This window comes from Suricata suricatta, chromosome 2 (genome assembly GCF_006229205.1).
Source record: "Suricata suricatta isolate VVHF042 chromosome 2, meerkat_22Aug2017_6uvM2_HiC, whole genome shotgun sequence".
In the NCBI taxonomy this organism is placed as follows: Eukaryota; Metazoa; Chordata; class Mammalia; order Carnivora; family Herpestidae; genus Suricata; species Suricata suricatta.
Genome location: NC_043701.1, coordinates 149,054,803 through 149,066,784, shown reverse-complemented (window position 1 = coordinate 149,066,784; position 11,982 = coordinate 149,054,803).

Sequence of the window (11,982 nt, the reverse complement as noted above, 5' to 3'; positions counted from 1 at the left end):
AAACCTGAAATTTTGCTTTTCATCTTATTTTATCTGTTTTTGTTGTTGTTTCTCTCATTTTTCTACCTTCCAGTGGGTTATTTGAATCTCTTTTTTTAGAATTCCATTTTTATTTATCTATAATATTTGTACATATCTTTTTTAAAAATACTTTTTAAGGTTTATTTATTTATTTGAGAGAGCAAGGCAAGGGGAGGAGAGAGAGAGAGAGAGAGAGAGAGAGAGAGAGAGAGAGAGAATCCCAAGCAGGCTCTGCACTGACAGTGTGGAGACCAACAAGGGGCTTCAATTTATGAACCATGAGATCATGACTTGTGCTGAAATCAGGAGTCAGATGCTTAGCTGACTGAGCCACCCAGGTGCCACTTAAGCACATATCTTTATAGAGCTGTTATATTCGTCACTCTACACATTAATGCATATATATATATACACATGTATGTATGTATCAGAGTCCATTGGAGTCATATTTGACCAATTCAAGCAAAACGTAATTCCTTTATGTTCCTCTACTCTTCCCCATTTTTACACTTAGAACCACATCGGATAGTGTTGTAATTTTTTCCACCCATCAATCCTAATTTAGAAAACTCAAGAGTATTATGGAGTATTAAAGTCCTGTAGTATTACAGAGTATTATTTTTCATTCACCAATAGTTTCTCTTATGTGTTCATTTTTCCTTCCTGATGTTCTGAGACTCCTTCTTCCTTTCTCTCTCTTTTTTTAAGTGTTTATTTATTTTTGAGAGAGAGAGAGAGAGAGAGAGAGAGAGAGAGAGAGAGAGAGAGAGAGCGTGCCAGCAGGGGAAGGGCAGAGAGAGAGAGGGAGACACAGAATCCAAAGCAGAATCCAGGGTCTGAGCTGTGAGCACAGAGTTTGATGCGGGGCTCAAACCTCCAACCTGTGAGACCGTGACCTGAGCCGAAGTTGAACGCTTAACCGACTGAGCTACTCAGGTGCTCCTTTTTCTTCCTTTCTCTTTAGCCATTCTTTTAGGTAAGATCTGCTGGTAAGAAACCTTAGTTTTCCTTTGTTTGAGGTTATCTTCCTTTCTCCTCATTCCTGAACAATATTTTTTACCAAGTATGGGATTTGAGGTTTGCAGTGTTTTTCTTTCAGCATTTAAAAAATGTGTGCCCCTTCCTTCTGACTCCATGGTTTTTGATGAGAAATCCACTGTGGCCTGAATTGCTTTTGCCTATAGGTAATAAATACTCTTGTTTCCTTCATGATATTTGCTTTGTCTTTAGTTTATAAAACTTTAACTGTGACAACTCTCCATGTATATTCTTAGGGCTTATCTTATTTGCTCTAATTCTTGAATCTATAGGTTTATATCTTTTTTCCCCCCAAATTTGGGATGTTTCAGTCATTTTTCCTTTGAGTATTTTTGTAGCCCTATTCTATTTCTCTTCTCCCTCTGAAACTCCTGTGACACAAATGTTAGACCTTTTGTTATAGGCCCTGAAGCTTTATTAATTTTTTTTCAACCTATGTTGTTTCTGTAGTAGAGTGGACAGTTTCTATGTTTCTGTCCATTCACTGATTCTTGCCTCAGATTCTCCATTATGCTGGTGAACCCAATCCATTGACTTTGTTTACTTATTTGCTTTTAATTTTGGTTATTGTATTTTAGAAAATTAGAATATTTTCAGGTTTTTTTGGTTTTTCTTTATGTTTTCTGTTTCTTTGCTAAGACTTTCTCTTTTTTTGTTTTAAACATGTTCATAATTGTTCATTGAAGCATTTCTGTGATGACTGATTTAAAAATCCCTTTAAAATAACTCTAACATTTCTGTCATCTCAGTTTTGGCATCTATTGACTATCATTTTACATTCAGTTTAAGATCTTTCTGGTTTTCAGCATGATGAGTGATTTTTTTATTGAATTTTTGTCAGTTTGCATATTATGTTTTCAGATTTTGCATCTTATCTAAACCATCTGGTTTGTTGGCTTTTTCTGACAGTGCTCCACCAAGGAGAGGGAGATTTGTTATGTCATTATGACCAGATGGATTTAGAAATCTGGTTGTCTCACTTGGCCTCCATTGGTACCCAAGATGAGGGGAGCCTCTTGTTACTACTGAACAGAGGGACAGGAGTTCTGTCTCCCCACTCGACCTCCTTTGGTACCTCTGCCTGAGAGTGATAGATACACTTTGTTATTGCTTTCCACATGGATCCACCAATATCACAGATGGTGTGGCCTCATTACTACTGAGTGGTGGTGAGAGTCCAGACTTTCCTCTATTGCCTCCTCTGTCACCACCCCAGTGGGGAAGGGAAGGTGCCTCATTACTGCATGGTAAAAATGGAAGTCCAGGCTCCACATATGGTTTCCATGGCTCTGTGCATAGAAAGAGGCTCTCTAATATGGTAGAGATGAAAGTCTTGGCTCCACATTGGACCTTCTCTGACACTACATCAACAGAGGTGTTAAGGTGCCCCATGACAGAGTGGTGAAGCCTGGGTTTTTGCTGGTATGGAAGTAGATGGGGTCACTTTTTTATCTGGGGTGTTTGACTGGAGTAGAGTCATTATTCTGTCTCATTGGGCTGTTTCTTTCATAGTCATCTGGCTTAGGAGAGTAGGCTTTTGTTATTTGTTTTTGTTTTTGTCTGTGACCATTGACACTTCTAGGTAGCTGGCTTCTTCTTCAGCTCCATGTTGGGAAAATATGAGGAAAACAAAACCCCAAAGAACTAATCACAATGTGGCCCTTGGTTCCCAAGTTCCCTAGGTGCTCTTTCTTCTCTCTACTTTATCGTCCACCTAATGTTTGCTCTATATGTGCTGTTGAACATTTTAGTTGTACTTAGCAAGAAGAATAAGTAAAAAGTACAGGTACTCTATCTTCCCAAAAGTGGAAGTCTCTTATAGTTGTTTAATATGGAGAAATCTGCATCTACATGCATTCCTTTTGTTCATAGATGAGTGGCAGCATAATATACATACTTTCTTTTCCATCTTGCTTTGTCTCTTCAAACTATATCCTGAGGAGCCCACAATATGTGGACCTATTCCTTATTTCTTCTTATTGCTTCAGATGAATCCTCTGTGTGACTGAACGAAAATTTATTCTGTCAGTTCCTTGTTGACAGCCACGGGTGTTTGTTCCAGTCTTTCTAGTACTAATATTCTAGACGCATCGTGAATAACCTTGTACTTAAAACTTACATTTTATCATATTACTCTCTCCAGGATGGCTTGCCAAAGGGTATGCAAGTTGCCAACCTTTCATAATATTTTTTTTGTTAGTTGAAACTGACATACTGAGAAGGTTTGGGACTTTGGCCTTAATGAAGATACTACTTGCACTGGCAGCTTACTTTCCTTATATTATAGACCAAGCTAAATTATCCCTCTAATTATCCCTCCCATTTTCACAAATCTGTTGTAATAATAGTGACTCTTGTGATGTGTGTGTGTGCTCCATTAAGTTCTGGGCATTGTTTTACTTACTCCTCAACAACCCAGTGAAGTAATTATCCAAATTTTCATTTCATAAATTAAAATTTTTTTCAATGTTTATTTATCTTGAGAGAGAGAGAACACAAGCAGGGAAGGGGGGCAGCGAGAGAGAGAATGAGACACAGAATCCGAAGCAGACTCTAGGCTCTGAGCTGTCAACACAGACCCCAGTGTGAGCTCAAACCCATAAAACATGGAATCATGATCTGAGCTGAAGTCAGACACTTAACCAACTAAGCCCTCCAGGTGCTCCGCAAAACTTTCATTTCAAAATCAATGACTTCGAAGGGTATAGAGAGATAAATCAAGTTAAGGACAAAATCTGGGTGCAATCTCAGGTTTTCTGAGGGAGAAACTCAAGACTTTTCCTTGTATCTTTGCCTTCCATATAAAAAAGTAAAGGGTACTTCTACCTCCAGAGTGTTGCAAGGATCAAATGATATAATACCTACAAAGCATTTTTAAAGCATGACTTATAAAGTACATGTTCATTTTTACTCTCAGTTTACTTTCCTTGAAGAGATTTCATAAAAACCAATGTCTATTTCCATCATGGCATTTAGTAAGTTTCCCTTAGAACAATTTCTTGTGTGGCTGATTAAAGTCACTTATTTCACTATGACTTCATGCTTCACTTCCTTTTTGGAGGTGGTCCCCTCAACATTTTTCATTGCTCTGAGGATGTTGTCCTCATTCACAGTACACACCCTGTGTCCTGATGGAAATTCCCTGTGAAGCACCATCTCCTCAGAAGTCTTCTCATATCTGACATCCATGTGCCCATCTCCCACCAACCTACACTTTTCCAAGAAGCAGGAGCAACGTGGGTGAAGTTCAAGGGTGCTCAATCGAAAGGGAGAGAATATGGGTGAGAGCGATACTGCTGACTATCAGACTGATGTGAATTAGGATTGGGAGGGGCTCCTGAGATCCTGGGGGATTTTCTGGTCTTTACTTATTCTTTAGCAATGGCACATGAGGTGCCGATTTCTACCCACTTACAATAAATTCGACAACAAGGGGAAAAGATAATTATTACTGGAGATCAAGTAAATCTTGTCAAAGCATGATTCAAAGCTAATTTCATATTAATCCTAAATTAATTATTTAGACTATAATAACTGTGCTCCAGATGTGATTTTCCAGTGTAAGAAAAACAGAAAGTACAATAATTAAAGCACACAAAACATTATAAGTTGGGACTGAAAAAACAGGCAAAGGTTGACTCAATTAAAACAATCTGGTATTGTTTTCTGTTGCTAAGCTAAGCCGTTTATTTTAAAATGTGAAAAATGAAACCTACGCAACATAAATCTGGCACTCTGTGGCCTGTCGTCCTCACTCTCCAACAGGCCCGCAGATGGTCTGGTGAGTAAGGGTATGGTTAGCCATACCCTTGTTTTGTGAGTTCTCCCTGCCTTCTCATTCACTCTTTTTCTGCCAAAAGACTTAGTTCTGTGGTCATTGTTGATGAGAATGTGAAATAAGTAAATTAATGATTATATTTTTTCTAGCTACAGCCTCTCTCTTTCCCCTCCTGTTCTGCGTGGACCTTGCCCATTGGAGGGGTGACTGACTTGGTCTGGGCTGACTTTGGGATAAATACTTCTAACTCACAGAGATGAAATACCATGTTTTATTGATAATTGTTTAACATTTTTGCCTTTCTCTGTTCCTTCTTATTCCCATGACATTCTGATGGAGCAGAAGACACACAATATGTCGCCTCTTGTGTACTTCCAGGAGTTTCTTCTGATGGATGGAAATTTGCAATTTTCTACCAATGCATGGTCCATTATTATTTTTAAACAGGCAATCTTCCCTTGGACAGTCAGTTAAGAATTGATTGTATTTTCCCAACATTATTTACTTCATGTATATGAAACAGCATGCCCTGGCGGAGTTTCTATGGCTTTTGTTTTGTTTTATTCATTTGGGTTTTCTTTAATGAGCATAGAACAGATAGGATTTGGAAGGGAAATGCCACTTTAAAACTGTAAGTATTTTTCAGTTTTTGCCAGATGTGGACAAGATGAGAACAGTGGTGTAGGAGACTATAGGAAGGACCTCGTGGCCTGAAGTTCCCTTCATGTAGAAGGAACAATGTAAACAAAGAATGACCTAGGGCAAATACGAACTTTGACAGTGCCTTCACAGGCAGCACATGTAATAATCTAAGACGTTGCGACACATGATCCCTGGTACAGGGAGGCAGGCTGGATGATGGGTGGACAGTGAATGCTGGACAAGACCTATGGACAGTGAGCCCAGGGCAGTGGGAAGTAAGAAGGGCACATATAGAGTCCAAATCACTCCTTGCACATTAGATTCCCTCTACTCACAAATCACTATGTTGTCAAACTCACCAAAAAACATTTGCCAAGTTGCTAAAGAGAATACTAGGAATAGAGAAGTAGGGGGAGGGCAGGGTCTGCCCTCAGGACCCCTGAGGGAGGTGGAAGTGCACAACTTCAAGAAAGCTGGAGGTAAAGTCTGCTAAGAAGAGATGAAAAGCCCTGAGCCCACTCCAAGGACATTCAAGGTGGAAACATTCAGGACACTGAGGTCCCATAGGAACTGATGACAACTGGGAGCTCTTAAAATTTATGGCATCAGTGACAATGTGACCTAATTTGCACTGTGGGTTACAGAAACCAAAATGTCCCCATCACCTATTGTGTCTAATTCTTAGAAACCCCCATGGGGTGGGCATTAACCACTCCATTTTATGAGACTGACATGCTGCAGGCTGAGCTAAGAGGGCAGCTTTAACCACTCCATTTTATAGATGGGTAAACTGACAGTCAGAGAAGTTGGTTAGTTTTCCCAAAGTCATTGACTTAGTAAGTGGTAGAGCTCTGATTCAAATCTGTATTTATGAGCCAGGTGAAGTTTTCTTCTCTATATCAGCCCTTTATGGATAGATAGAAAAGTGGGGGATAAAAGGTATAGAAATATCAAAGAATGTCCCAGAGTATGTTGAAAGAAGCTTTCCATATTGTCAAGGAAAAGTTTCCGTCACTGTATAAAGTATTTTCTCTAGAAGATCTGGAAGACCAAATTCTCCCCCTCTAGTTTCACCAAGGAGAAAATTGGAAGAAGTAGATTGCCCAACCCTAAGGGGAGGCAGACAAGTACTCACATTCTAGGGTTTGTGATGGAGAGAGATAGGAATGGAGACCTCAGAGATAACAGATCTCATGCCTACCCACAAAGAACTCTCAGTGGTCTGGTGGAAGAAGACAGTTGATCATCTTCTGTGGCCTCTGTGTATTTGTGATGTTCAATAGTGATGTTTTCTCTCAGCTGCCAATGATCTTCAAGGTATTAAGCAGAGACATTCGGGGTGTTGTTTTCTAGGCTTTCTTTTAGCAGAGACATTTCTAGGTGTTGTTTTGAATGGCCATTTCTCAGTATTTCTTAGAATCCAATGGAGCAGAATTTCTACCATTACTGAATGGCTCCAACAAGAGCAATGACTTTTAGTGAGAGGGAACTTGGTGGAGAAGGCTATGCCCTCTTTCCTGGGGCGAGAGTTGTACTGAAAATGCCTGATTTAGACATAAAAGTGAAGTCACATTTGACCATGGGAATTTATATGACAGACTTCTTGAAGGTGATACCGAGTGTAAGGGCCCCAAACAACTGTGTGTTCTAATAAAAACTTTGAAAGGACAAGGTTGGGTTGTTGCTTTAGAAGGAGGCAGAGGGAGTTGGCAGAGGGAGTTGGAGAGCCACAAAAACTTAGGACCAGCAGCCCATGAAAAGCACTAGAAATGCCGCTGGTATCTGGGTAGGGAAAGTTGAGAGCAGGGGGCAAGAAAGAAAGGATTTCACTACATGTTAGAGAAACCTGCAGAGTTGAAGGACCTGGGCAGAGCTGCAGGCAGCATGGGAAAAGCATAGGGGCCCAACTGGGGTGCTACCTGGCCAGGGATACTGGAGGTCATGACTGACTGCTGGCCTTTCTTTAAGTCTTTGGTAGAGTAGACTTACTAAGAGGCATGCACTAAGTTTTTGACCTTGAACCTGAGAGAGGATGAGAATAAAAAGACTCTCAGTTTTGTGACAAGATTAAGGACCTCTTTACCTAAACCAGTAAGGAGAGAATGGAGTAACCGGTAAGAAAGAGACAAAGATTGCTTGTGGGAAATCCTTTCAGCCAATCTCTGTAGCAAAAGTTGGTTGGCTAGAAGATGCTAAAGACCCTTGGGTTTCATTTTTCTTTTCAGTGAATTTGGTAGAAGAGGAAAACACTAAGGTTATTGAGAATCAGAAAGAAAAAATATATATATACAGTGGAGGGTGGTTTCAGTTCTCTGATTCAAGCCCGCCACCTTGACATTGAAGTACAAGGGCAACAGCTGAGGCCTGACATGGGCGTTACTACAAAATATAGAAGTATCAGTTAGACCCAGTCCATGTTAACATGCGTCATGTTTTGTCACAGCCCCATCAGAATCCTCAATCACGTATTGGGTGCAACTGGAGGCCACAATCAGAGCTGTGAGGACAACGTACAGAAGCATAGCTCAAAGAGGGGATTAAACCCACCCTGGAGTGCCAACTTCAACAACCGTGCCTGGAGGCTCTAGACACACACCAAGTGGGGCCAAAGAGCTGCTTGCACTTCCCTCCCAGGAGATGCAAAATGAGCAGAAAGAGGATAAAGACATCTGGAAGGAAGGATTTGACAACATGGAGCCTGAGGTCATATCCACCACCACAGTGGCACAAATTGTTATATTTTCTTCAGCAGATCTTAGCAGCCAAAGTCTAGGACTCAGATGTATATTCAAAATGAACATCGGACTGCAGACTTGAGAAAGGAGCGGTGACGTCCATCACCAGATTGTGCCCCTGTGCACATGTGCATGTGAGGTGGGGATGGGGTGAAACTCTCAACATCAGGACAAGGGAGTCAGAGAGCTCCAGACGGCCTGCTCCAGATCAGAGTTGACATGGCATTGAGGAGAAGGGTATGCGCTGTGGGCTTGGGGAGATCACCTCTTCTCCCATAGGGTAGGGGTGAGGAAACAGCACTGTTCTGGGGAACATTTGGCAGAGAAACTTCTCCTTGCCCTGTGGCTACTCTTTGGCAAAATGAAGGGAGATTAGAGATAGAAACCATGAGCTTTAAACCATGTCCACAAAGTACAAAGGGAGAGTTGATAGTGAACAGAGAAGGCTTACTTTCCTTCCTTAGAGGGTTCATTCTGAATTAGTCCTCACCTGCTGCTCAGTGGGAAGGAGCACTAGCCAGCCTCGATCTGTGGAAAGAAAGGAAACTCAGAGAGCTTTCTCTCCTATTGAGGGAGGGGACACAAACAAAGAGAAGGACCAGAGAGAAGTGATTCCCAGCCACCCGTCCTGGGGGGCTCTACAGAATGACAGGTAATTTATTGAGGAAAGGACGAACTCTCACTTAGCATTGTCTCCTGAACATCCCGTGAATGTGTGATCTGCCTCAGTAGGGCTTGCTTTCTGGTAACATTCATCCCTTAGGGATATCAGCTTCTCTGATTACAGAGCTGTTGCTCCCTCGGCTTCTGCTTGGAATGGGAAATGAAACAGGAGCAAGGCCTCTTCAGTGAAGAAGGGAGGGAAGACAGCCTGCGTTTGTGTATAAATACAGGGTGACTGGGCTTGAGCAGGTGCCCCCTTCAGGAGCCCTGCCAAAGTCCTGCTGCTCCTCCAGGGAGGCCTGGAGTGTCTGCCGTGCCTGCTGTCTGACAGTGCCTGGGCACAGGCTGTACCTCCCAGCACCTTTTGCTCCATCCCACAATATATTTTTTCCCTTCTTCTCAAGTCAATGTGAATTTGAACAAATTTTTAGACCTTGAAATTAGACTCAGAGCCGCCATGATGTGCCTATTTAAAATGGGGATATTACAGGAAAATGTCATTCTCAACATGGTTTCCAGCCCAGACCACAATTCTTTCCAGATGCCTACATAGCTAGGCAGAGGCCTGTGGGAGCCCTTCTGATGTGGGTCCACAGTCTGTAACCCCAGCAGCTCTCAGCGCTGCTGTCCTGGAGGCCTCCTCGGGGTGTGTGCTGGGGTGGGGCAGCACAGACCTCCATTTGACCTGCCTTCTAGCCTTCTTTGTAGTACCTCTGTTCACAAGTTTCCTCACTTGTGACATGACACAGTTGGATCCAAGAGTCTCTGGACCAACTCTGGGGGCCTGGCCTTCAGGTAACTTTTTCCCTGTTGAGTGCTGTAAACAAGGGTCAGGCCAGAGCAGAGCATGTTTTATCCAGGATGTGCCCAAAAGCATAAGAACACATGTGGTCTTGTTTAAATGCACCCCTACAGGCCAGTGTGGAGCCCCAGTGGGGGCTCGGCACTCTGGGCCTCATGAGGCACCCTGCATGGTCTCCTGGCACACTCTGCCTACTCTTGTCTTGTGCGGTTGACCAGGCCTTTTCCTGATGGACCACTTCTTGCACCAACTGCACCATTGTGCTCCAGGGAAAATTCTTCTGCCCTGGTTAGCCCTATATGTTGGCCCTGTGTTTCATGCAGACCTGGGCTTCCCCAGCACAGAGCATTCAGACTGGCCACAGTGCCCTATCACGTCTCTATGGGCACTGATGGGTGTGCCATGTTTGTGAAAGGCTGGCTCCATGTTGCCCAGAACTAAGAGTCTGGCCAAGGCTCCTTAGATATTCGAGGACACTGAGAACCGTGACATTCCTGGACCGCCTCCGGGATATGTGAGATTGGTCTGGCATATTCCCCACAGGTGCAGTTCAAGTGGGACCAGCCACGGACTCTGTGAGAAGCTACACTGCATCGAAGCCATAACTTAGGAGTCTACCATCCCAGCAGCCCTTCCTCTTCAAAACACATGCTCAGAACAAGGATGTAACAATTCAGAAGGCAAAAGATCCATTGTTCTCTATAAACATTTACTCCTGTTGGAAGTCAATTACCTTATCAAAGAAAAACCATGGATAGTTCCATCAACCATATCCAAAACTTCAATTACCATTTATTAGGGGTCCAGCACCCAGTCACTTTATGGCCCTAAAAAATGACATTAGAGGGGCACCTGGGTGGCTCAGTCAGTTGAAGGTCCAACTTTGGCTCAGGTCATGATCTCATGGTTTGTGAGTTTAAGCCCCACATGGGGCTTTCTTCTGTCAACACAGAGCCCACTTCGGATCTTCTGTCCTCCTCTCTCTACCCATCTCCCACTGGTCTCTCTCTCTCTCTCAGAATAAATAAACTAAAAAAATGACATTAGAATAATAAAATACATATGCCTCCAGATTCCCCTCACAGAGACTTCAGGTTTTCCATTTATTTCAATGTCCAAGACAGCCAAGCTTATTGCCATTGGTACAGGCAGCGGACATCAGCAGGGACTCACATTGAGCCAGGTTAGCCACAGTGCTGGGCTACTCACCTGGGGGTCTGCCTGTCCCTGATTAGGGACCAATTCTGCCTAGTGCTGGGGAAGCATGGTAGCCAGGGGAGACTGGCCTTGGCTGAGAGGGTAAAATTCAGGACCAGGGAGCCAAGCACAATGATCTGAATCAAGAGTATCAGATGGCACAGTGGCCTGAAGGAATGGAACTTTAACAGTATGTGAAATAGTGGGTAAACCCCCAAATTTCAGGACCTAAACACAAAGCTCATTTCTTGTTCATAGGAAGTCTAAAATGTGGGCAGTTGACACACACCTCCAGGTGACCATTCGGGGACTCAGCTCCTCTGATCCTGTGTCCCCCCCCTCCTGCACTCTGCCTCCACTCAACACCTAGTTTTCAAGGACATCACGTTAGTCTGTAGCAAGCCAGCAGAAGGAAAAGCTTTGGGAGGTCACATATGGGAGTCATGTGCCTGTCTGGAAGTGATGCTTGTACTTCACTGGCCAGAACTGGCTCATGACTGCAGAAATACAGTATAGTTGTGTGCTCAGGAAGAGGAGTAACTGAGTGTGAGGATGCAGTCTGCATCCACCATAAAAACTGAGAGAAAGCTATGAGTATGGTGATGAGGACATCACTGGTGATTTCGGTGGGCAGGACTTCTAAGGACTGGTAGGCAAAAACTGATGGCAGTGGGCTTAATGCAGGGGAAGGGGACTATGAGTGTAGTTTAGGTAGCAAGACTTGTAAGTACAGGGCAGGTGGATCCTGTGTGCAGTAAGGCAGTGAGGATACTACACTGTATCCTGACCTGGGGGGTTAGCCTTCGTGCAATAGAGGGTGCATAACAGAGTGAGTGAGGTCTTCCAGATTTTCCAGTTGGAGGAAGTTCACTGTGCTCTTGCAACTCATTCTCCATGAAGGGGATGTGGGGAATCTAGGGCTTGTTTGGGTTTGTCTTTAAGAAGTCTACCTCTTTTTTGAATATCGAAAATGTACAAGGAACTCACCAAACTTCACACTCACAAAACAAATAATCCAGCGAAGAAATGGGCAGAAGATATGAACAGACACTTCTCCAAAGAGGACATCCAGATGGCCTACAGACACATAAAACGATGCTCAACAT